Raw genomic sequence first — 22532 nt, forward strand, 5'->3', positions numbered from 1 at the left:
CAAAAACAGAAACCTGGTATCAGAAATAGTAGGAACTATTCCCAGTCCCTGTGAGAGGGAGCTATTTGCCCAGAGTACCTTATCCATGGGAGCAGAGTAGGGAAGAGAACTTGTGGTTAGGTTAGGTTAGTCATGGTCATCCTAATTTTACCAGATTTAAAAGGCAGAACAGCTTATTATATATTCAAAGAATTTGGAAATTTTAATTTTCCTTTCTCTCAAGATCATTCTATCCCTTCAAAAATGTTGCTCATCATTAACCTAGCCATCCTGTGTACTCCTAAAGTACTTGTGGCTCAGACTATGTCTTCTAAATAAATACAGTACTCTGTCCTTTGTGTTTTAATAAAAACAGTCAAAATTTGTATAAAATTTATTAGTACTTAAAAGTCAACTTGTAAGTTATTTACCACCATATTTTCCAGTATATAGGATACTCAGTTGTCTAGAGAGTAAAGAAAGGGAAAATTCAAGATGTCTAAATATATCAAAACATTAATCTTAAATCAGAGATAGAGAGATATAGACTCAGAATTATGTTTTATCATACTAAGTTGTATACAAAAATATTCTTAAGAAAAAAATAGCAAAATGCAATATATACTTATTTGTGTACAACTCAGTCTCCTATTAAAAAACAGTGACTAAAGGAATAGAATGTTATTGGTAAACCTATATTCAGCCAAGCATTTATAAGTGAGGGGAAACATTGGTTTGTATGTTATTACAATATTTTTGCTTCTCTTTGTTTATAATTTAGTGACATTTTCATCTTTTATAATAGTGTTCCATAATCTAGTTAAGTGTTCTAGGTCAGTAAATATATCCCTGCAACAGGTATGTAATTTATAAGTAAAAGGTTTATTGCAGTTCTATTATAATTAGCAGATTGCTGCATTTTTTTCAAGAGTCTAATGGATTTTGATTTACCATCATTTGAAATACTCCATTTAATTGTCCAACTGTTTAGAAGTTCTGAGTCTGGGCCAAAACTAGCTGCAATGCTACGTTTGCTCTGTGTATAATTTATGTTGTTTGAAACCTCTGAAATGAAATATACAGCTTCTTCCGTTATGATTACTTTTTAATAAAGACTTGAAACACTTTTGACTTGTGCTTTGAGTAAAAACAATTTAAATATATATTTTTAGACTAGTTTACTGACATTTCAAAGATGACATCTTAGAAGAGACATTTCTTTCAAGTAATTTTTAAATGACATATTTATATCTTCTACTTGAATGTGTCTCTGAAATAATCTCAGAATGTATTGAAATTAGGCTAAGACTCTGCTCATCATCTGACCAACTGACTAAAAAATAACCAAAGCTCTTTCGCTTACTTACTATTACATTAAATGAACATTTAAAATGATTCTAACCTGGACAGAATATTTTGTTAAAGGTTCAGAATATAGTATCAAATAAGGCAGAGATAACTCATTTCCTAATAAAAACCTCTCAAAATAACAAAATTTTTCAGAAATTATTTTTGAGAGACAGAGTAAACAGGGGAGGGCCAGAGAGAGAGGAGGGAGACACAGAATCTGAAGCAGGATCCAGGCTCTGAGCCAGCTGCCAGCAGAGCCCAACACGGGGCTCGAACCCATGAACCGTGAGATCATGACCTGAGCCGAAGCTGGATGCTTAACCGACAGAGCCACCCAGGCGCTCCTCAAAATAATAATTTAATGAAAAATTTCTTAGGAATAGCTCAATCTTCTTTGAAAGATTTACATAGAGAAGCCACAACATATGGAAGAAGACATAATAGCAATAGGAATCTAATACCAGTCAGGAGATGAACTAGAGACATTCAAATATTCACAGCATACATAGATGCCATCTAAATATCTTTTATTCACCCTATTATTAGTTTATATCATTTAAAGTAAATAATATGATAAAATATTTTTAGGGTAGGTCATTCTGTGTTATTTGCATCTTGTGATATTTTGCCAAAAATGAGTCGAACCCAAAGTTTTGAATAAGTATTATTTCCTCAGCTGCCATTATTAGGGTACAAAATTTCTGGGCATAATCACCATATTTCCAATTAAGATTATAGTTGCTCACATACCTAGCAAAATACAAGGAATTTCAAGGAATATCCAGGATTTGAAAATGAAGTAGAGTCAGCGTTAAACATACTAAAGAAAGCAACAAAAAATAAATAGCCAATAAAACCAAATACACATTAAAGATGTCTTTAAAAGAGATCACATGATCAGCTGCTTATTTTAAAAAGTACCATCTATTTCTGCGTATGTGAGACTTTCCTAAAAATGGCAGGAGTAAATTTTAGTGTGAAGTGAAATAGTTGGTAGATCACAGAAAAAGGATTCAATCATCTGGCCAACTTCAGGAATTACTAAAAGGTAATTATTTGAATATGGTTACAGAATTACTATTATTTTTACACAATTATACAGAGATATTGCAGTGTAGCTTAAAATTACTTTTGTTTTTACAGTAACTTAAAAAAATTCAGAAGACAAAGTAAATGAGAAGTACAAATGTAATTCACAGGGTTGCCATAATATTTTGGCAGATTAAATTTCACTCCCACATGATTTGAATGAAGAGCTCCAAGAGAAATTGTCTGAGTGCAGAGCAACCCCAAACAAATTTTATGAATGTATTTCGTCAACATACACATAAAATGAAACTGACAGTTTCAACACTGGACCTATTCCCCAAGTATATTGGAAAATAGACTCCGTGAGTTAGCTTTAAGTGACTTATGAGATAGGGATTCCATTTATTTTTCCTGTATTTTTCATTCTATGAAATATTTTAAGGCAATTGCACAGATGCCACAGATCTCTATGGTCTTTTTCTTGACATATGAATTCACTTTTTTAAAAAATTTACTGTTAAATAGTATTAAGTATTATTGCTCTGAAAAAACTCAAAGAAATTCTTTTATAAAAATAGCGTATGAATAGGTCTCAAAGATGATATTGTGAGGTGGGTTCATTACTAAGATATAGTTTGTTAATGTTTATTTATTTTGAGAGAGAGAGAGAGAGGGAGAGAGAGAGAGAGAGAAAGAATGCAAACAGGTGAGCGAGCAGGGGAGAGGGACAGAGAGACTCTTAGGTAAGCTCCATGCCCAGCACAGAGCTCCACAAGGGGCTAGATCTCACAACCCTGGCATCATGACCTAAGCCAAAATCAATAGTTAGACGCTCAACTGGCCAAGGCCCCAGGGTGCCCTAAGATTTGTTTATTTACTTTGTTTTATTTATTTTTAGAGACAGAGTTATGTGAAAGGGAGAAGGGCAGAGAGGAAGAGGATACCAAGCAGGCACCCCACTGCCAGTGCAGAGCCCAACACAGGGCTTGACCCCAGCAACTGTGAAATCATGACCTGAACTGAAATCAAAAGTTGGTCGTCAAATGACAGCCTCCCAGGCACCCCTAAGATAGGTGACATTGTGGTTATCAGAAACACTTATTCTTTTACATAGCAAACGTGGCTCTTCATTGTCTCCCAATTCTGAATATGGCTCAGTAGGAGTTAACAAGCCCATCCCCCTCTCCACCACATACACCTTCCTCTATCCTCCTAATAACTCACTGCTGTAATGCAGTATGGTTAGGCAGCTCCCCAAACATGAGGAACATGGACAGTGAGAACAGGATGCCATTTCTCTACTCTGCCAAGTCCAAACAACATCTCCCTCCTTAGGCTTTGTCAACAACAAAGGGGAAAACCAGAATTCTGTTCTTAATAATAGTAGTAATAAACACTACTTAGAAAAGGTGACAGCTTCTGGAATAGGCCTCTACCCAAAACATACCTGACTGAAAACTCCTGAACACGAATACCCTACCTTGGAGAGTATGGCTTAAATAGCCTATCCCTCCTATTGACTTGAATGAGCTCCCACATGGGCTAGTATTTATCCAAGTAGCACTGTTCATCTTGAAAATTCCACAACTGAAGAAATGTCAATAAACAGACATGGGCAGTCAGAAAGCTACAGAATCATTTTAAAGCATAAGCTCCTCCAATAAACCACAATGGTCTACAACAAAGTAGGACACCAAAAGCAGAACCCCAAGGAGCTATCTAAGAGACCACAATCATGGTTGTTGCCTCCTGCTCAGTGAAACCATTGTTTTATAAGGTTTAAACATTATTTTAATCATGGGACTCAACATAGTGGCATTCAGGATAAGTGAAAAGCAGAACTATTTTACTTAAAGGAGAAAATACCAGAAAGGGCACATAAAGGGTTGTACCCTTGAACGGAGTAACAGCAACCTGAAAATTTAGAGTGCAACTTAGATACAGCAAATGGGGTGGGGTTAGCTAGGCTTGCTAGCTCCAAGTAGCTAACTTGGATAATTATACAGACTCAGAGGCACATGGGCCTTTCCTTTAGCTGCCTCCTCCCTGATCTTGTGATAATTAAAGTAGGTGGATAGTGACCTGAGATTTGAGATCCCTGTAAACAAATGTGGTTATCTGTGAACTTACCAGTTTCTGGAGCAGAGGAATGTGCCAGCTGGTAACCAGTTCTTCCAACATTTTTTCATTCCAGAGAAAGCTAGATCTCGCGGGATTTCTGGAAATTTATAGGGAGTGAGTAAGGCCCTCCTAGGATGAGAAACACCTGGATGCAACAAGTGTCACAGGCCTCTCCTCTCAGAATTACTCATAAGGAATCTGACTCACACCACCTGTCCCCCAAATCCGAAGGCTGGTGAACAGCTCACGTCTCCCTCTCCCCCTTGGAGTCACAGTGCTACAGTGCCAAGCCCCAGAGGCCCTGCCAGGTGCAGGGAAATGGGCCGTGGACCAAAGGATGTGCAGGAAAAGGACTCCCCAAGGTCAGAACTGAGGAGTGATCTGTGCATGAACTGACTGCAATTCTACAGCTTTCCAGGAGCAGGCATGGAACATGTACTTGCAATGATTTTATAAGCCTTTCCCCAAGGAAGATTTAGTCTCCCTTTAAATCAATGAGTTCAGGGTTTAAGAAGTGTCTGATATCTGGAAACTGAAGAAGGAATTAGGCAGAAGAAATTTCTGTGAGCCGAAATTGCAGAAAGTCCTGAGGCAAAATGCAGAATGACACTCAGGAGCTTCACTGTTCACTGTAAGGTGATTCTAACCTTCTCTAGAACAATCCCCTACAGGCAGAGCTATAATCAGAGGTGAATTGAAGGCATGTGTTGAGGACACGATGCTGTCTCTGCTACAAGTGTTTTCTTAGACCACTTTTAACGTGTTGAGGTGACACATCTTTGACCTTTATGGAATATTTGTATCATTTCACAGGCATGTTTTTTATGATACAATTTTCACTGTTGAATGCTTTCTCAGATCCTCTCTCCTATGCATAAGGGATAATGTGATGGATGGTTTCTCTGGTAGCCTTGTTTGAATTTCAAAATATTTGTCCTTTAACTGTCCTATGACACTGCCTATCTATCTCCTTCATTTATTCAATTTGTAGTTGTTTTATTTCTGTTGAGAAAGTCGTTTGGGAAGCCAGGTTTCCCCCTACGCAGTGTTTCAGGTATTTGTTGGGAAGGAGCCAAGGGGACTGAGGTATTGTTAGAGTATGTTTAAGGTTCCCTCAGTTCTTGAGGAGATAACAAGCTATGTTCATTTATAAAACGTAACCCAAATAGTAAACTAGGAGTTTTTAAAGGCAATTTAATTGATTTCAATTTTATAGTAACCCAAATTTCTCATGGTTCCTGACATGATAGATGCTTTAAGAAGTGCATCCTAGATAAATGAATGAACAATACCAAGCATTCTATATACCCTTACCTAACTTGATCTTTCGATACTCCATTCTCTATACCTGTCCAAACTGCACTGTCAACTCTTTACTAAGAAAATATGAGGTGGCTGGGAGGCTCAGTCAGTTATGTGTCCAACTTTGGCTCAGGTCATGATCTCACGTTTCGTGAGTTCAAGCTTCACATTGGCCTCTGTGCTGACAGCTCAGAGCCTGGAGACTACTTTGGATTCTGTGTCTCCCTTTCTCTCTGCCCCTCTCCTCCTTGTGCTCTGTCTCTGTCTCTCAAAACTGAATAAACCTTAAAAAAAATAAAAAGAAGAATCTCAGTGCTCCAAAATTCATTTCTTCATGTTCATTGGCTTTTATCATTTTTAGTTTTTTCCTGTCACAAACTTCCTCATTTTGCTTAGTTCCCCCCCCCCCCACCCATAGAGCCTCCCTTTCTTTACCACCTTTCATGGAACTTGTGTGGATGTTAAACCTTTAGTTTTACCTATTGCCTTTGTTTTTCTGTTACTGTTTTGTTTCTTTGCTGATACTTCTTTAAAAATAAATTTTTTCAAGTTAATTACTTATTTATTTTGAGAGAGAAAGAGAAAAAGAGAGATAGCAAGAGCAAGTGGGGGAGTGGTAGAAAGGGAGAGAGGGAGAGAATCCCAAGCAGGCTCCACAGTATTAGCATGGAGCCCAGTACAGGGCTCGAACCCAGGTACCATGAGATCATGCCCTGACCCAAAATCAAGAGTCAGAGGCTTAACCAACTGAGCCACCCAGGTGCCTCTCTTTGGTGGTACTCTCATGGAGAATCTGTACTTCTAAAACGAATGAGAGTAATACGTTTATGGAAATATTTTATAAATATAAAAATGTTATTTCTTTGAGAATGATGAATGGACTGCTATCTAAAAAACCATTTGCTGGACAATGGGGATGCAACAGTTAGTGAGACATATACATGCAATCATTATTCCCATAAAGCATACTCTAATGAGATACTTATGTGAAAAATATAGCTATACAACCATTAGAGAGACACCACTAAGTTCTGTAAGAGAAAAGCACAAGGCATTATAAATGGAGATTAAAAAAGGTTTTCCCTAACGATAAATATCAGAAATTAATTTCTCAAAGTTCTGGAGTCTGGGAAGTGCAAGTTCAGGATTCTAGCAGACTCAGTGTCTGGTGAGAGCTGGCTTCTTTATGGACTGCTGTCTTCTTAATGCAACCTCACAGGTGGAAGGGGCCGGGAAGCTGTCTAGAGCACCAATCCCATTATGAGTGCTCTGTCCTCATAACCGAAACACCAGCTAAGGCTCCACATCCCAGTTCTATCACGTTGGGCCTCAGGTTTCAATATATCAATATGGAGGTTGGGGGGAGGCCACAGACATCCAAGCAAAGGATTTGGTGTTGAAGTTATTTTGTTTTGTGTGGGACAGTAATGACTGACATTGTTAATATATCATTTGGGAAGAGGGACCCTATCTCCCTGGAAGAAAAGATGTAAGAAACTTTGGCTGAGGCATCATGAGCCTAGGAGAGCTGGGGGAAGCTAATCAGGGGCTCCATTGTACAAGGCAATTAGGTCAAAGCTACAGATCTGTCACACTCTGAGGTAATTCTTTCTAAGTGTTATCTATAAATGCTTAATACAGCATCAGTTTGAATATAGAAAGTAGAAAAAATGCCTAAAATTAAAAGTACATGAGACAATGTATGAAATACAATATGATGAAATATTATGCTGCTCTTAATACTTGTAAAATATTGAATAACATTAGAAAATACTTATAAAATTCAGTTGAAAAAATACTAATACAAAATGTGCATTATTATACTGAAATAGTATACTAACAATACTAAGTATTAGTATACTTAGTTTAAACTTAATTATATAGAAATCATATATATATAGGGAAAGCATGCATAGAGAAAAGCAAGTATATAAAGCAGTAAACATGGAATTTTTTAACTCTGACTTTTTTATCTTATGTATTCCAAAGTTCAATAATAAAAATAATATATTTATACCTTATGTTTCAGAGAAAACCATCTGCATGTTTATTAATATTATATCTAAGTATTTTTGGAATGTGCCATTCAACATATTTTTTACATAATTAAGACATTGTGGTGATCATATAAACTCACAAATAGATTCACATTATCAGAGCACATAATTAATTCACACATAATTCATTTAAAAATGTACCAATGCCTAAAGTAATTTCTAGAAGACATTGAGAGAGGGGATGATATTCAAGTTTAGCAAAATTACACTCCATAAATATAGAGGACATTAAAGTTGCAAAGAACCTCAGAGGAAGTCTACAGACTGTTATATTTCAAGCAAGGAAACAAAGCCCTAGAATGGTTAAATTATTTGTACAAATCATAGTGTGAGTGAGGAATAAAGTCACTTTTAGAAACACTAAATTTTAGAGGGCACCTGGATGGCTCAGTCAGTTAAGCATCCAGCTTTGGCTCAGGTCATAATCTCATGGTTCATAGGTTCAAGCCCCACAGAGGGCTTTGTGCTGACATCTAGCTCAGAGCCTGGAGCCTGCTTCAGATTCTGCATCTCCCTCTCCCTCTGCCCCTCCCCTGTTTGGACTGTCTCTCTCTGTCTCTCAAAAATAAATAAAAAATATTAAAAATTTTTAAAAGAAACACTAAATTTTGTTTTAAGAGCCCTAAGATATTTGATGAATATACTAGAACTGGAATTAAGTAGCATTGTGGAATTTATTCTGACCAATCTTCATATTTTCTGTTTCAAGTTTTGCTTGGTCTAGAAACATTAGTAAACTATATTTCTTATTTTCTCTCACATGTCTTATTTAACCTTACTGCAATTCCACTAACAAAATCATCTTCTTTCACAAAATAAACTTACAAAAAGCACATGCTGCCAATAGCACTGACTTCTGTCATTTACAGAATTAAAAAGTAAAGTTACATCTACATGTGAACTAAATTGAAGCCAAACCATCAGTTCTTTTGTCTATCTTAATTATTGATGCCTGCTGTTGGGACTGAATCAATCTTGAGGCAATCTACATCAATCACTAAAACAGCTTAAGTGAGCCTATCAGTCCCCGTGTGGAACACGCTTACTTTGCATATCTGACCATGACATTACACTAAATCAGCTACCCTTTTAAACCTAACAATATTATATTGTCAATGTATGTATTTCTTTTTTTAAGTTTTTAAAAATTTCTATTTATTTTTAGAAAGAGAAAGGGAGAGCATATGAGCGGGGGAGGGGCAGAGAGACAGGAAGAGACAGAATCCCAAGCAGACTCCCATAGACCTGGATGCAGGGCTAAATCTCATGACTGTGAGATCATGACCTGCACCCAAATCAAGAGTCGAATTCCTAACCGACTGAGTCACCTAGGCAGCCCACCAACATACATATTTCTTTTTGTAGTTATATGATCTTTTCACTATTCATGTTCTGTCTAAAGGCTTTTTCTGCCTTTTCTTAAAGAAAGATTGAAGACTGACATGATATAAAGTAAAATTTTCTTTATTCCACTGTTTTAAAGAATATTTAGCTTCTTTGTTACTATTACTATCCACCAAATTTTCTTATACAATCTCTGCAATAAGTCGGATGAAGAACTAATTTTATGATGCTTCCATAAGCATGTAAAAGCATGTATCAATTAAAATATATCACATAATTCTCAATTAAGTAAATGTTTCTATTGATACATTGAGCAGAATTTTTACACACTAATGTTGAAATTTTAAAGGAATACTATCGCTAGTGATCACTGCCAAAAAATGTTCTTTTTAAAAATATTTATGCATGGCCAGTGTAAGTTCAGACTCCTTTCCCCATAGAACATGTTCAGATCCTCTCTAGTTTAAACTGTTCCCTAATCTGCATCTATGTCTCCCCTTCTTTAACGATTTTAAACGATGATTTTATCCAGATAGACTAATAGGGTTTTTTTTAAGAGTCCAATCATATAATGATTATAATCAATCACAAGGGGTTGCATTAAAGTCAAATAAATAGGCCATATAATAAAATGTGAAAAGCGCTTTAATAGAAGTAAAATTGCAGTGTTATGAAAGAACAAAAAAATGCCACCTGACCAGAAGAAGGGGTGATAAGTAACAGCTTCTTGGAGGAAAAGACCCTCAATAGAAATCTGAAAGACTAAGCAGCAGCTAAACAGGGAGCAGCTGCTCAGGAAGAAGAGCAGCAGGGAGTTTGAAGCTGGAAGTTGAGACAGTATCTCAACATTTATGACTAGTTCAACTTCCTTTTACTTATTAAGCTGAAATCCATCCCATTTTAGTTCTGCCAAGTGTTCTGTATATACTTTCTTAGGCCCTTAAGGACTTTGATTAATTTATTTCGTTAACTGCCTTGTTGAAATCCAGATAAAATCTGCCTATGCCCATTTCTTTCATATGACTATGTCAATGCTGCCAGTGATGACTAGGAGTCTAGAATAGTTCAAACCGGGTCTCGATTAATAGGGTATACTAATGATAAAAGCATATAATAAATAAATGACAGTTGTAGACTCTAGTGCATAAAAAAGGCAATAAAATGTATGGTGTAAGATTCCAATGTGATGGACTATGGGATATTTACATTTTTGTTGATTTCAGGAATGCTTACAATTCTGAAGAATATGTGGCACTGAAAGAAATGAGAAAAGAGATATAAAAGAATGAAAATATTTAGATGATGCAGCCAATGAGGCTATAGATAACTTAGGGCTGATTTAGGGAAGCTGGAGCATGGCAGAGCCTAGCCTGAAATCAGCACCTAAAGAATTTACACAGGAGGTGAGAATGGGAAAAGCAAAAAGCTTAATGGATTCAAGGTCGCCTAGTGCCCCAGGAGCTGTGTGCCACAGTATGCCAGTTGATATAGAGCATAGAAGTAGAAATGGAGGAGCCATGGAAATAGGAGGAAGCATCCTGAGTCAGAAAGCAGGATTTGGAGGAAGAGAGGAAGGATGAAACACAGAAAAAGGGAGGGAGTTCGGGTTCACGTGGTTTTATGGCACATGAACCCTATGAGTACTGTGAGCACAATAAGAACACCACAGCTTCTCCTTAAAACGGCCAATTCCATAATATATATAACTGTTAACAATTGGTCATGAGGGTAAGACTCTATTTAGATTAGTGTATAACTTTGAACAGAGAAGCTGAAATAGTATGTAATGACCCACACTTTAAGGGAAAAAAAGTCATTTTGTTAGTGTGAACTATCCTTACAAAGGGAAATTCCTCCCATCAGAAAACCATGTCAGACTTGGTTTTTAAAGAATTTTATCTCTTTCCACTGAGAAAATAAGGAGACAACTATTTAAATATACAGAAATTTAAAAGAATTGAAATAGGAAATACATCAGGGAGAAAAGGGGGGCATTAAAAAGGTCTGATTAACATGACTGTGCCTTCTCTTTGCAGCTGTCAGAGCAGGCTTCGGCAGCCAGTGAGGCCATCACATTTGTATTTCTTTGTTCTTTTCAACTAATAGCTGGAGTCTGAATTTACCAAACTGGTCAAGAAGTCTACATTCTCCTAATGGGTCTTCTTTGTCCCCCAAACATTCTAGAAATTCAGGGCTATTCAATCGAAAAAGTAAATTTTTCTTCCAAAGCCAGGGAGACGGAAAATCTTGGTACTGTTATTATTGCCACAGAGCCTTGATATGAAAAACCAGTCACACCATGAAATTTTTAAAAGATTAGTCATACCATTTATTGGAAGCTTATACAATGCTTTGTTGACTGTTCTTTGTGCCAGGCTTTACAGGTGCTTACAAAATGGCATTTCCTGGCTTGATTTCAATAAACAAAAAAGTAAACTATAGCTACTTCAGTTTGCACACGCTCACTTGTCATCAAGACACCAATATGGACTACAGGACCTTTGACCTCAGGCACTGTCTCCCATCCCAGCCTATCCCTTCCATCCAAACCAGCAAACCAGATGAAGACAGAATCTTTGAGGAGCCTAGTTTCCATTCCAGAATGCTGCTGCCATTATGTTAAGTTACCCTTCATAACAGCTGTTCTAAGGGGTGACAATTCTAATTCAGCTAATGATATTGACCATCACAAGAGATGTTGCAGTACTAGTGGATTTTCTGAAGGAGAATTCTTGAGACCTTTTAAAATCCTTATTACCTACTCATTAGAAACTAACTATAGTCTGCAAGTGCTTTGAAGGAGAGATTTTTTTCCGGGCAGCATCTTCCTTGTGCTCCTTTCCCTCTGCTTATTATAAGTAAAATAGACCAATCAAGTATAATCATGAAATCAATTTAATTTTTGGTCATAAGGTATCTCTCTTAACTCATGAGTGTAAGATGAAAATCATTCTGCCCTTTCCTCTCTGTGAAACTGGGGCAGGTCTCATAGCTTTTCTAGTCTCCTTTAGTTAATACAAATCCCTATTATTAATAATTCCCAAATTGCAATGCACATAGTCAATTAAGTAATGAAAACTCAATCAATACGTTTTTGTCTCTCCCCCAGCCAGGCTTGTTGCATGTGGGGGCTATACTTTGCAGGATGAATAAGGTTGTAGGTCCTCTTGTGGGACCTTTGACATCCATCCTGGGTTCCTGTGGCTGTAAATCCCTTGTTAAAGTCTCCATCTCTGCTTTGGACACTTGGCACCCCTATGCCCCTGGTTTTGCAGTGTTCATCTCCACACAGCCTTTCCTCTATTGAGCCAAAACAGCTGTATCTTTTCAATTTTATTTTTATTCATTTTGAGAGAGGGAGACAGAAAATGAGCAGGGAAGGTGCAGAAAGTGGAGGAGGGAGAGAGAATTCCAAGCAGGCCCCACGCTGTCAGCGAGAAGCCTGTGTGGAATTCAAACCCATGAACCATCATGAGATCATGACCTGAGCCAAAACCAAGAGTCAGATGCTCAACGGAGCCACCCAGGAACCCACACAGCAACTGTGTCTGGACACTTTCAGAGCCTTTGAGGTTAAAAAACACTCAAAACATCAGTGCATTCTTATACATACATGCACACGTTAACACACACATACACACACACGTTAATAAAACGCCTTTGGAAGTTTCTTCTCAGAGAGTCTGTTCTGAGATTGTAGGACATCAATGCTTATGGTCACAGAAACAGCACCATATTTATGATCTGCCTGACTAGGCTCTCTATTGCATAGACTGTCTACTTTAAGGCCTGTCCCTTACATTTAATTTGCCCTGTTCCTAGTTGTACACTCAAATCATGTCAGGGCTTCAAGCTGCTTTCTCTCTCCCAGTTGCTCTGTCTCTTGACTTTTTCCCTCTGTGTACACCCTCCCTCCATTCCACTGGTTTTTAATTTTCACTACATGTTGGGATATTCCAGGGAGATTTTAAAAAACTACTGTGACTCAGGCTCTATCCATGGTTTTGTATGTATTTGTGCTGAGGTGGACCCCTGGCATAACTATACTTTTTTGAAGCTCTCTCTGTGATTCCAATGTATATCCAAGGTGAGAATTGCTTTGGTCAGTTCACCTGGTTCTTCGTTTCAAAATGATTCAGCATTTCCTTTCTTGCTTCACAGTGAGCATCACCTGCTTTTAATAAACAAATTAAGCTCATTATATTTCTCAGAGATTTCAGATAAATAGAAATCCATCTATCGATCTATCAGTGTATCAATCTACTGACAGAGTGAATTGTGTGATTTATAATAACAAATTTGAAGAATATCCAGCCTCAAATCATTAGTCCATTTTTTCCTCTTTTAAGTAATTATTAAATTAATTCCTTTCTGTATATTATGGGCTGAATTGTGTCCTCCCCCCAAACTCTTATTTTGAACTGTGAATTCCAGTTTCTCAGAATGTAACTGTATTTGGAAGAAAGTCTTTAAAAAGGAAATTTAGGTTAAATGTTTGTGGGCCCTAATTCAAAGAGGTTAGTGTCCTTATGAGAAGAGGTAATTAAGACATAGACTTGCATAGGGGAAACCATGTGAAGATACCAGAAGAAAACAACCATCTGCAAGACAAGGAGAGATACCTCAGAGTGAAACCAACTCTGCCAACACTTGATCTTGGACTTCCAGCCTCCAGAACTGTGACAAAACAAATTTCTGTTTAAGCCACCTCGTCTACAGTACTTTGTTATGGCAGTCCTAGCAAATTAATTCACCATGTTTCTCAAATACATTCATCTCCTAATTATAAGAGCCGCATGCATGTTTCCAACTCATTATCCAAAATGCAGGCAGAGTCAGCTATCTAAAATACAACTATGACTATGCCATTCCTAGTTAAACTTCTTAAGTGCCCTCTCTCCCAGTCCATTCACTGCTGTCTTGACTTTGAAATTTATTTTCCAATACCAAATGTTTCTAATTCCATATGCCTAGCCTTCTTTCCTCTATTCAATTGATCCAAAACCCTCCTCTATAAGTATTTCTTCTATCTTTTTAAAATGTATACTTAAAGATTCATCTCATGGGTCACCTGGGTTGCTCAATCAGTTGAACACTTGACTTTTGGTTTCTGCTCAGATCACAATCCCAGCGTTGTGGGATTGAGGCCCACATTGGGTTCTAACTGAGCTTGGAGCTTAGGATTCTCTCTCTCTCTCTCTCTCTCTCTCTCTCTCTCTCTCTCTCTCTCTCTTCCCCTCTGCCTTTCTCTCCAACTCTCTCTCTCTCTTTAAAATAAAACTTAAAATAACATAACATAACATGAAATAAAGATTTATCTCAGGAGAACTTCACAGAACACCTAAAATCCCCCTATAATGATCCTGGTTGAGTCTATATAGTCACTGTGTTACTAAAATATCCTGTGCATAAACAACTGCTTCATGTACTTCATTATATTAAAATTATATGTTATGTCTACCTTGACTTAAAGATTATAAAATTGTCAAGGAATCAACTATCTTTTATTTCTATTTGTAGTTCCCAGGTCTAATGCAAATTTTTACAGTAAACACACTTCATATTTGTAATAAAAAAAAGGTGCACTTCTTTGTGTGGGTCTATGTTCAGTAAATAATAGCACAGATTACCTGCATCCTTGACTCCTGACAGATAATGCAGCCTCAAGATGACTGTGTTAAAATTCTCATTAAATTTTACTTTGAAAGGATGTGTTCTTTATGGTGGGTTACATCAAAGGACAGTTTATTCTTTCTGTTAGATCCTATTAGTGTCTCATCAAGTGCAAGAAGATAGTGGGTGTATATTGCATGGTGTGTGAATCCTCTGAAATAGTCTGAAAAATTTAGCATGCAGGATTTGAGTTTGTGTTTCTAGTGAGAAGAAGGTTACTAGTTTTCAACTATTGCTCAGCTTTCATGGCTCCAAAATTTTACAGGCTACAGATTATATATTTGTAGGTCTTACATTTACATCAAGGTAAGCCAACAGTAACTAGTGATAGAAGCCACATTATCTTGAATCTTCCTGGAATACTTTGGTTTTTATCTTCCACTTTCACAGAGAATTATGTCCTCAAAGACAATAAACACAGCAAAATAAAATCACCACAACGTAATCCTTTTGAAAGCAATTTTTTTTTGGTGAGGGAGTTTTATTGAGAATACTGCTCTTTACATCAGTGTTCCCATGATGCTTCCCATATGAAAAATGTCTTGCATGCACCTCACTATTCAGCAAATATTTGTTTCCTAGGGGCCAGGTGGTTTGCTTTACACCAAAAATATGTTGGTAAATATCTTCTGCTCTTTTGAAGCCAAAATTTTAGAGAAGAGAATGATGCAAATAAGTAACAAAATGTCTTAGAATGATATGCAAACATTTAAAGTAAGAAGAGGGGTGCCTGGGTGGTTCAGTAGGTTAAGCATCCCAACTTCAGCTCAGGTCATGATTTTGAGGTTCGTGAGTTTGAGCCCTGTGGCGGGTTCTGTGCTGATAGCCCAGAGGCTGGAGCCTGACTAGGATTCCGTGTCTTCCTCTCTCTTTGTCCCTCCACTTCTTACACACACTCTCTCTCTCTCTCTCAAAAATAAACACTAAAAAATAAAGTAAGAAGAGATGACAACTGTATAATACTCTTTATTGGGCATCAAAGACAAGATCTCTAAGTAGATTACATTTAAACTGAGACCTGAATAACATGAAGGAGTCATGATAGCAAATGGAGCTGCTAGTAAAAAGTCACTAAAATATGGAAAACAGTTTGGTATATCTCAGAAAGAGACAGAAGGCTAGAAGGTCAAGAGCAAGCATGTCAGAAGATAAAATTTTGGGGGTTGATGGAGAGAGGATCAATTTGGACACTGTAGCCCTTGATACAGTTTAGAAGTTATTCCAAATGGGATAGGTAACCAATAGAGGATTTTCAGCTGGAAGCATGGAAATATTTGATTTCCAATTTTAATATAATTCAATTGGTTTTTCTGAGAATAATAGATTTTATACAAGCGAGACTAGAAGAAAAGAAGACTGAGGAAGTTACTACTGACACATAGCAATTTAGGTGTGATAGAGATTTGAAACTCAATGGCAAATGTGGAAACACAAGTGATTTGATTCAAGATATATTTTATACACAGCACTGATTGAGCTTGCTAACCAATAGGGAATGTGGTATGAGGTGAAGAGGAAGCAAGGAAGATGCCTAGGTTTTGCCTAGGTCTCTGGGTTATTGGAGATGCCATTTAATAAGATGTGAAGGACTGACTAAGGAACAAGTTTATTCGAAGTGTACACATTCAAGTGAAAATATAAAGCAACAATTTGCATACATGGGTATTGAACTTAATAGTGATATATTGATGGAGTATAAATGAATAAAGCTGATGTTTTAGTTAGAAAAACATGTTCATAGAGAAGAAAAAGGATTATGAATTATGAAAAAAAGGATTATGAAAGAATTATGAATTACTCAAGTTCAGAGGAGGTCAAAAATAAAGGAAGGAACTAGCCAAAGACACTGAGATAGAGCAGAAAATGAGGTAGGAGAGTGTGGTGTCACCAAAAACAAAACAAAATAAAAAAAGAACTCCAGAAAATAATGATTTGAGAATGAGAAAGTGATCCAACAAAGAGAACCATCACAGGATTTAGAGAGACAGAAGTCAGGTGTCTTCACTTTAAGAAAAATATTTTTAAATGACTTTTTCTCAGATCTGATTAAGATTAGAAAAATATTCTTCTACTGAGAGGAAGCATTTCCCCTGTAACTAAAACTGTCCAAACATACAAACGGTGCATTGTAAAATACTTTACTTAGAGCTCATAAAAAGAAATAATAAAGTTAGTGCTAGTAATTTAAAGTAGCAACTTGATAAGTGGATAACTAATTAATAAAATCTTGCCTTCTATTTTAAAGGGCCTATTTCCTCTATTCAGTCATTCTCCCATTCACTGTAAAAGATAACATTCATGTTTTACTATTGAGATTATATTTAAGCATTGAATATTTTAACTTCCAAGCTTACAGTTATTTGTAAATTTAATGAGCATTATATTTAGAACAATTTTAGGTACAAAGCAAAATCAAATAAACAATCTTGAGAATTCTCATATATCATTGTTCCCACACATGCACAATTTCCCCCACTATTAACATCCCACCATATTGGTTTGTAGTTATTACAATCAATGAACATACATTAATCTACTTTTACCCGTAGTCAATAATTTACATTAAGATACATTCTTCTTTAGGTAGTCATGAATATATAATGACCTGCATCCATTGTTCTAGTACAGGGAGTAGTTTCACTGTCCTAAAAATCTGTGCTCCACCTATTCCTCTCACCTGCGTCCCCTAACTTCTGGCAACCACTGATACTTTTGTTGTTTCCATAATTTCACCTTTTCTAGAATGTCATGTAGCTAGACTCATACAGTATGTAGTCTTTTCAGATTGGCTTCTTTTACTCTGCAATATCCATTTAAGTTTTTTCCATATTTTTCTATGGCTTGATAGCTCATTTCTTTTTAGTACTGAATCAGATTCCATTGCTTGGATGTAGCAAAGTTTAGTTACACATTCCCCTATTAAAGGATATCTTGATTGTTTCCAAGTTTTGGCAGTTTTTAATAAAGCTTATATAAACATCTAGAAGTATGTTTTTGTGTAGATATAAGTTTTTAGTTCTTTTGAGTAAATAACAAGAAATGTGATTATGGGTATTTATTTTCTTAATTTTTTAAACATTTTTAAAGTTTATTTTGAGAGAGAGAGAGAAAGAGAGAGAGAGAGAACATGCACATATAAGCAGGAGAAGGGCAAAGGGAGAGGGAAAGAAAGAATCCCAAGCAGGCTCCCCACTGTCAACTCTGAGTCTTACATGGGGCTCAAACTCAGACTGTAAGATCATGACTTGAGCTGAATTCAAGAGTCAAACCTTAACCAAACATGCCACTCAGGTGCCCCTAAATAATTATTATTTGAGAAAACTTTACAGGATTAATTGTGTGTTTATTCCTACCACTCAGCAAATATACTGTGTCCACAAAAAATGTAATTTTCCATTAATATGACATTACCAGTATTTGCAATTTTATTTCCTCTTTCTTTTTTCTCAAAAATTATATAAAATGTAAAGCTGATTTAATTTTATAACCATAATTTACACACCCATTTTGCAGAAATTGAAAATGACATTGAATAAAATTGAAAATCCTTTTGACATTGTCAAAATCCAAAAGCTAAGGGGGGTTATGGCTTCATTTCTCATTTTGACAAAAATTCTCTTGACAGAATGGTGAGGATGGAATCCCAATTAAAGAGGGAGAAAGAGATCTGAGAAAGTACTGTCTTTAAGTAACTCATGCAGCTTGCTATGAAAATGAAAAGAAAGGGGTTAGAAGATATTTTTCTTTTTTCTTTTCTTTATTTTTTTTTCAGAAAAGAGAATACTAGAAACCAGTATTTGTTTTTATAGCTACATGACAGCACGAGCTTGTTTTATTCATGAGATGTGACAAAAACCTCTTTATTAACAATGAGCGGTATGTAAAAGACTCTGTTTTTCTTTTTCATTTTGACTACCAGAATAATCAAAGCCTAATTTGAGCTTCATATGTAGCAATTGTGCATGACATTGTTTCCCCTTTAATTGTGATAAAATTTCCAAGTCAAGAAATTATTCTTAATTCATGTTATAATCTGATCCTCATTCATTGTAATTTATATTTTATCATTTTGCAGTTTGTGTTTCTGTAATATGCCATTTCACAGATGTGAGAAATAAGACGGAGTATAAATAAACAAATTCATCTTGAAATGTGATCCTTTCTAACATGTATGGAGATAGCAATACAGGAGGCCTCTAGAGGTCATTTCATAGGCTGATCATCTCCCAGTTTGTGACTGTACTTTGTAATCCACTTAAGGATGGTCTCACACCAGCCTTCCCTCAATTGTATATTCTGAATTATTACTAGGGGACTGAGAGAGTTTCCATGCTTTCTTTCATGCTTCTATCCTGCCAGTCTTCCCCAATCTAAACACATAACAGGTTAAAGGTTTAAACATTTGTTTTACTGAGGGTCCATCTATACCTCAACAAAGAGTAGAGCACATAAAGAACAGAAATATTGTCCCAAGCTTAGTAGTTACTTTTTATCAAAAACATGGCACAGATCTACCTCATAAAAATATGAGTAATTCATGTGGGTCCTTCTTCTGTCCAATCTCCCTCTCTCTTTCCTTTCCCTTTAAGGGAAAATAAAACAATATAACTTCCTTAGTTTAACTTTGAATGTGACCCTTTAGAAAAAAATAGATCTAGAATTACAGGGCTATGCAGGCTTTGACTCTTTCTTGACCTTTCTTATATCCAAGATGTACAGAGTTCATTACTAATGGTATGAGTTGGTAATTAATGGTACTATTTTAACCATCCAATATAGTAGATAGATACACAGATAAATAGATGAGTGGGTAAATATCTCTATGCATATCTCACCAACTCTATATTTGGTATTATTTAAGCCAATAGGTGGGGCAATTTAACACGAGATAGACTGTGCTTTGTCATTTGAGCATTCCCATAGAAATGTCTTTATCTAGCCCTCCAGAATAATTAAACTCTTCATGACATTGTTCTGCTTAAAATAGTTCTGCTGTATATATTGCTTTTATGTTAAGATAAACTCTTTTACTCATTTTAACAAGAATATCCATAGGCATATTCATTTTGCTATTTTTCCTACTTTAACTCTTACTACTAGATTTGTCACAAATAATAGACAAGATCTATATTCAATTACTTTCTGGTCCCTTAATGGATTATGCTCTATCACAACTCATAGACGTTGAACATGCACTTAGTTTGGACCACTAATTTCTTGTCCTTGACATCTTAGCCAAGGAATTTCTTTATATAGGAAGCATTCTCTTAATGTACCTCCCCATGACTTCCTGATCTGAATTATATAAACAACTTTTATGCATATCCTAATTACAGCACTTAATCTATATTTTACTTGAAACTATTTTCATTTACATTATATCTTGAAGAATAAATCTGTGTTTGGTTTATAGTTGTATCTCACAGCGTCCAACAGGGGAACATGAATAATATATGGCTTCAAGAAAACGTATTGAGTTCAACGGTCATTAAGCTAAATACATGTGCATAACAGAGGTGAGTAAATTCAGTCACCCATTCCAGATATATTGGTAAAGAAAACAGAGGTATAATTTGGGGAAAATGTTCTTTCTAACCAATGTCCTCTCCCTCCCACAGGCTGAAATTATTTCCTTTGTCTATTGCTTACATTACTATCAATTTAAAATTTCTATTACCAATTCGTTTAGTACAACATTCCTTCAACATTCAAATTTCCAGAGAATGATTAGGCTAAGTATTCATTCCATGCCTGTTTTCAATTGCTTTACCCCTGTTGCTTTTTTAATAATAAGGTATTAGCAAGCCTAAAACTGCTCAGTATTATGATGTATACTGAAATCTATGGTAACTTCAAGAGTAAATACTAGAAAACTGTCTTCTGTGTTGCTCAGATTATGACATATTTGGACCTATTAAATATTTCGTGTAAAAAACCATTTTCTTGACACATTTTTTCTACTTAATAAAATATGTACAAATATAGATTTTTTTCCTTGGGACAAAATTAAAAAAAAACAAATTTTATCACAACAAATGTTATAAACACAGCAAAATAACTTTTGTAAAAACTTACCAAACTTGAAATACATTTATCAACCCTAAATTAACACTCATGAAAATATAATTGTCACCAAGCTACTAACAATTCGCTGAAATGTGCCAGACTTGTATCCCCACCACTCCCAGTAAAATGGCTCTGAAAGTGACTTTCATATTGCAATAGCCGCTGGTTATATGTTAATCCTCATCTTTTTTAAGTGGTTACTCACACTTGAACCAGAATTCTAGGGTAAACATGGGCATGAAGACCATAAAAACATTGTAAGACACATATTATTTATAGCCAGAAGCTAATGTTGTGAACCTTCCAACTGGAAACTTTGAGGAGTTAAAGATGGGTAAGTTGTTGCCAGAATCTTCATGCCTATCCCACGTACTTAAAAAGTTTGTATAAGGCAGCCCTGCCTGGTAATTCTCAGTTCTTCCAATATGAAAACATACTGAAAAGTTGAGGAAGAGTCTATCAAATTCACAGACCCCAGGGTAAATAACTTCTACTTCTGGATCACAGCTCAAACCACTCCAATAATGTTGAATCATCTACTCCAGCTTCAGTAGCACTTAACTGGTATCCAATGTGTCCACTTACACAATGGACTAATTAGTTGAAAAATAATTCTATTTCTGTGAAAGGAAATGAAGAACAGAAATCAACTTTCTTTTCTTAATATTTAACTCAAAAGTTTTTTTCTACTTCCTGATTTATGAACTATTCCTGGCTAGGAAGAATTTTAAAAGGAAAAGTCCTGTGATGGATTGTGCCTTTTGACCTTCAATCAGGCAGCTTTATTTTCAGATAAATCTTCTTAAAATATCAAAATTGCTCTGAACAAGCATTTTGATTGAATATTTTATAATGTTCCTATATTAGGATATAATTCTGACTCCTTTTTGAACTTGTTTAGTTTCCCCATATGTGGGTAGGACCTCCAGATTTTCAAATCTAAATGTCCTGTGATGAACAAGACAATGGACAAAATTTCTTTGTGATGGTTATGCTATTAAAAATATACAAATGTGCTTCTGGGTGTCATCAGAAACTGCAAGACTCCCGGTGAATTCTGCAGTTTGAAAAGTTGTCAAAATACAGGGTTTCCAAATGTTCTCCTCCCATTCTCCCAGAATAAACACAAGCCAGACTTTTATCACCACCACTCCAGTAAAATGATTCTGTCAAGGATGCAAGTGACTTTCACATTTCCATAGCCATTAGTCAAATCTTCGTCTTCATCTTATTTGAGTGGCCACTCAGGTTTCAAGAATTCTAGGCTGAAATGTCCAAATCCTTACTCTTGTCAACAATTTCCACTGGAAATCTAATATGAATTGTAAACATATCTAAAACAGAAATTTTGAAAGTTTTCTCCCAAATCTTCTTATCCTGTAGATATCCTGCCAAATCAAATAATGACAACCTTATTCCTCTACTTCATCTCATGCAAAATTCTTTTTTTTTTTCAATTTTTTAATGTTTATTTTTGAGAAAGAGAAAGAGAGAATACACAAGCAGGGGAGGGGCAGAGAGGGAAAGGGAGACACAGAATCTGAACCAGGATCCAGGCTCTGAGCTATCAGCACAGAGCCCCATCCAGGCCTCAGACTCACAAGCCACAAG

At 36.0% G+C, this 22532-nt stretch overlaps 1 pseudogene; it reads right to left on the reverse strand.

The window, feature by feature from the left end:
• Positions 1 to 22532, reverse strand: part of LOC115290558 — a 126519-nt pseudogene that overhangs the window by 15556 nt on the left and 88431 nt on the right.

Source organism: Suricata suricatta, chromosome 4 (genome assembly GCF_006229205.1).
Source record: "Suricata suricatta isolate VVHF042 chromosome 4, meerkat_22Aug2017_6uvM2_HiC, whole genome shotgun sequence".
Lineage (NCBI taxonomy): Eukaryota > Metazoa > Chordata > Mammalia > Carnivora > Herpestidae > Suricata > Suricata suricatta.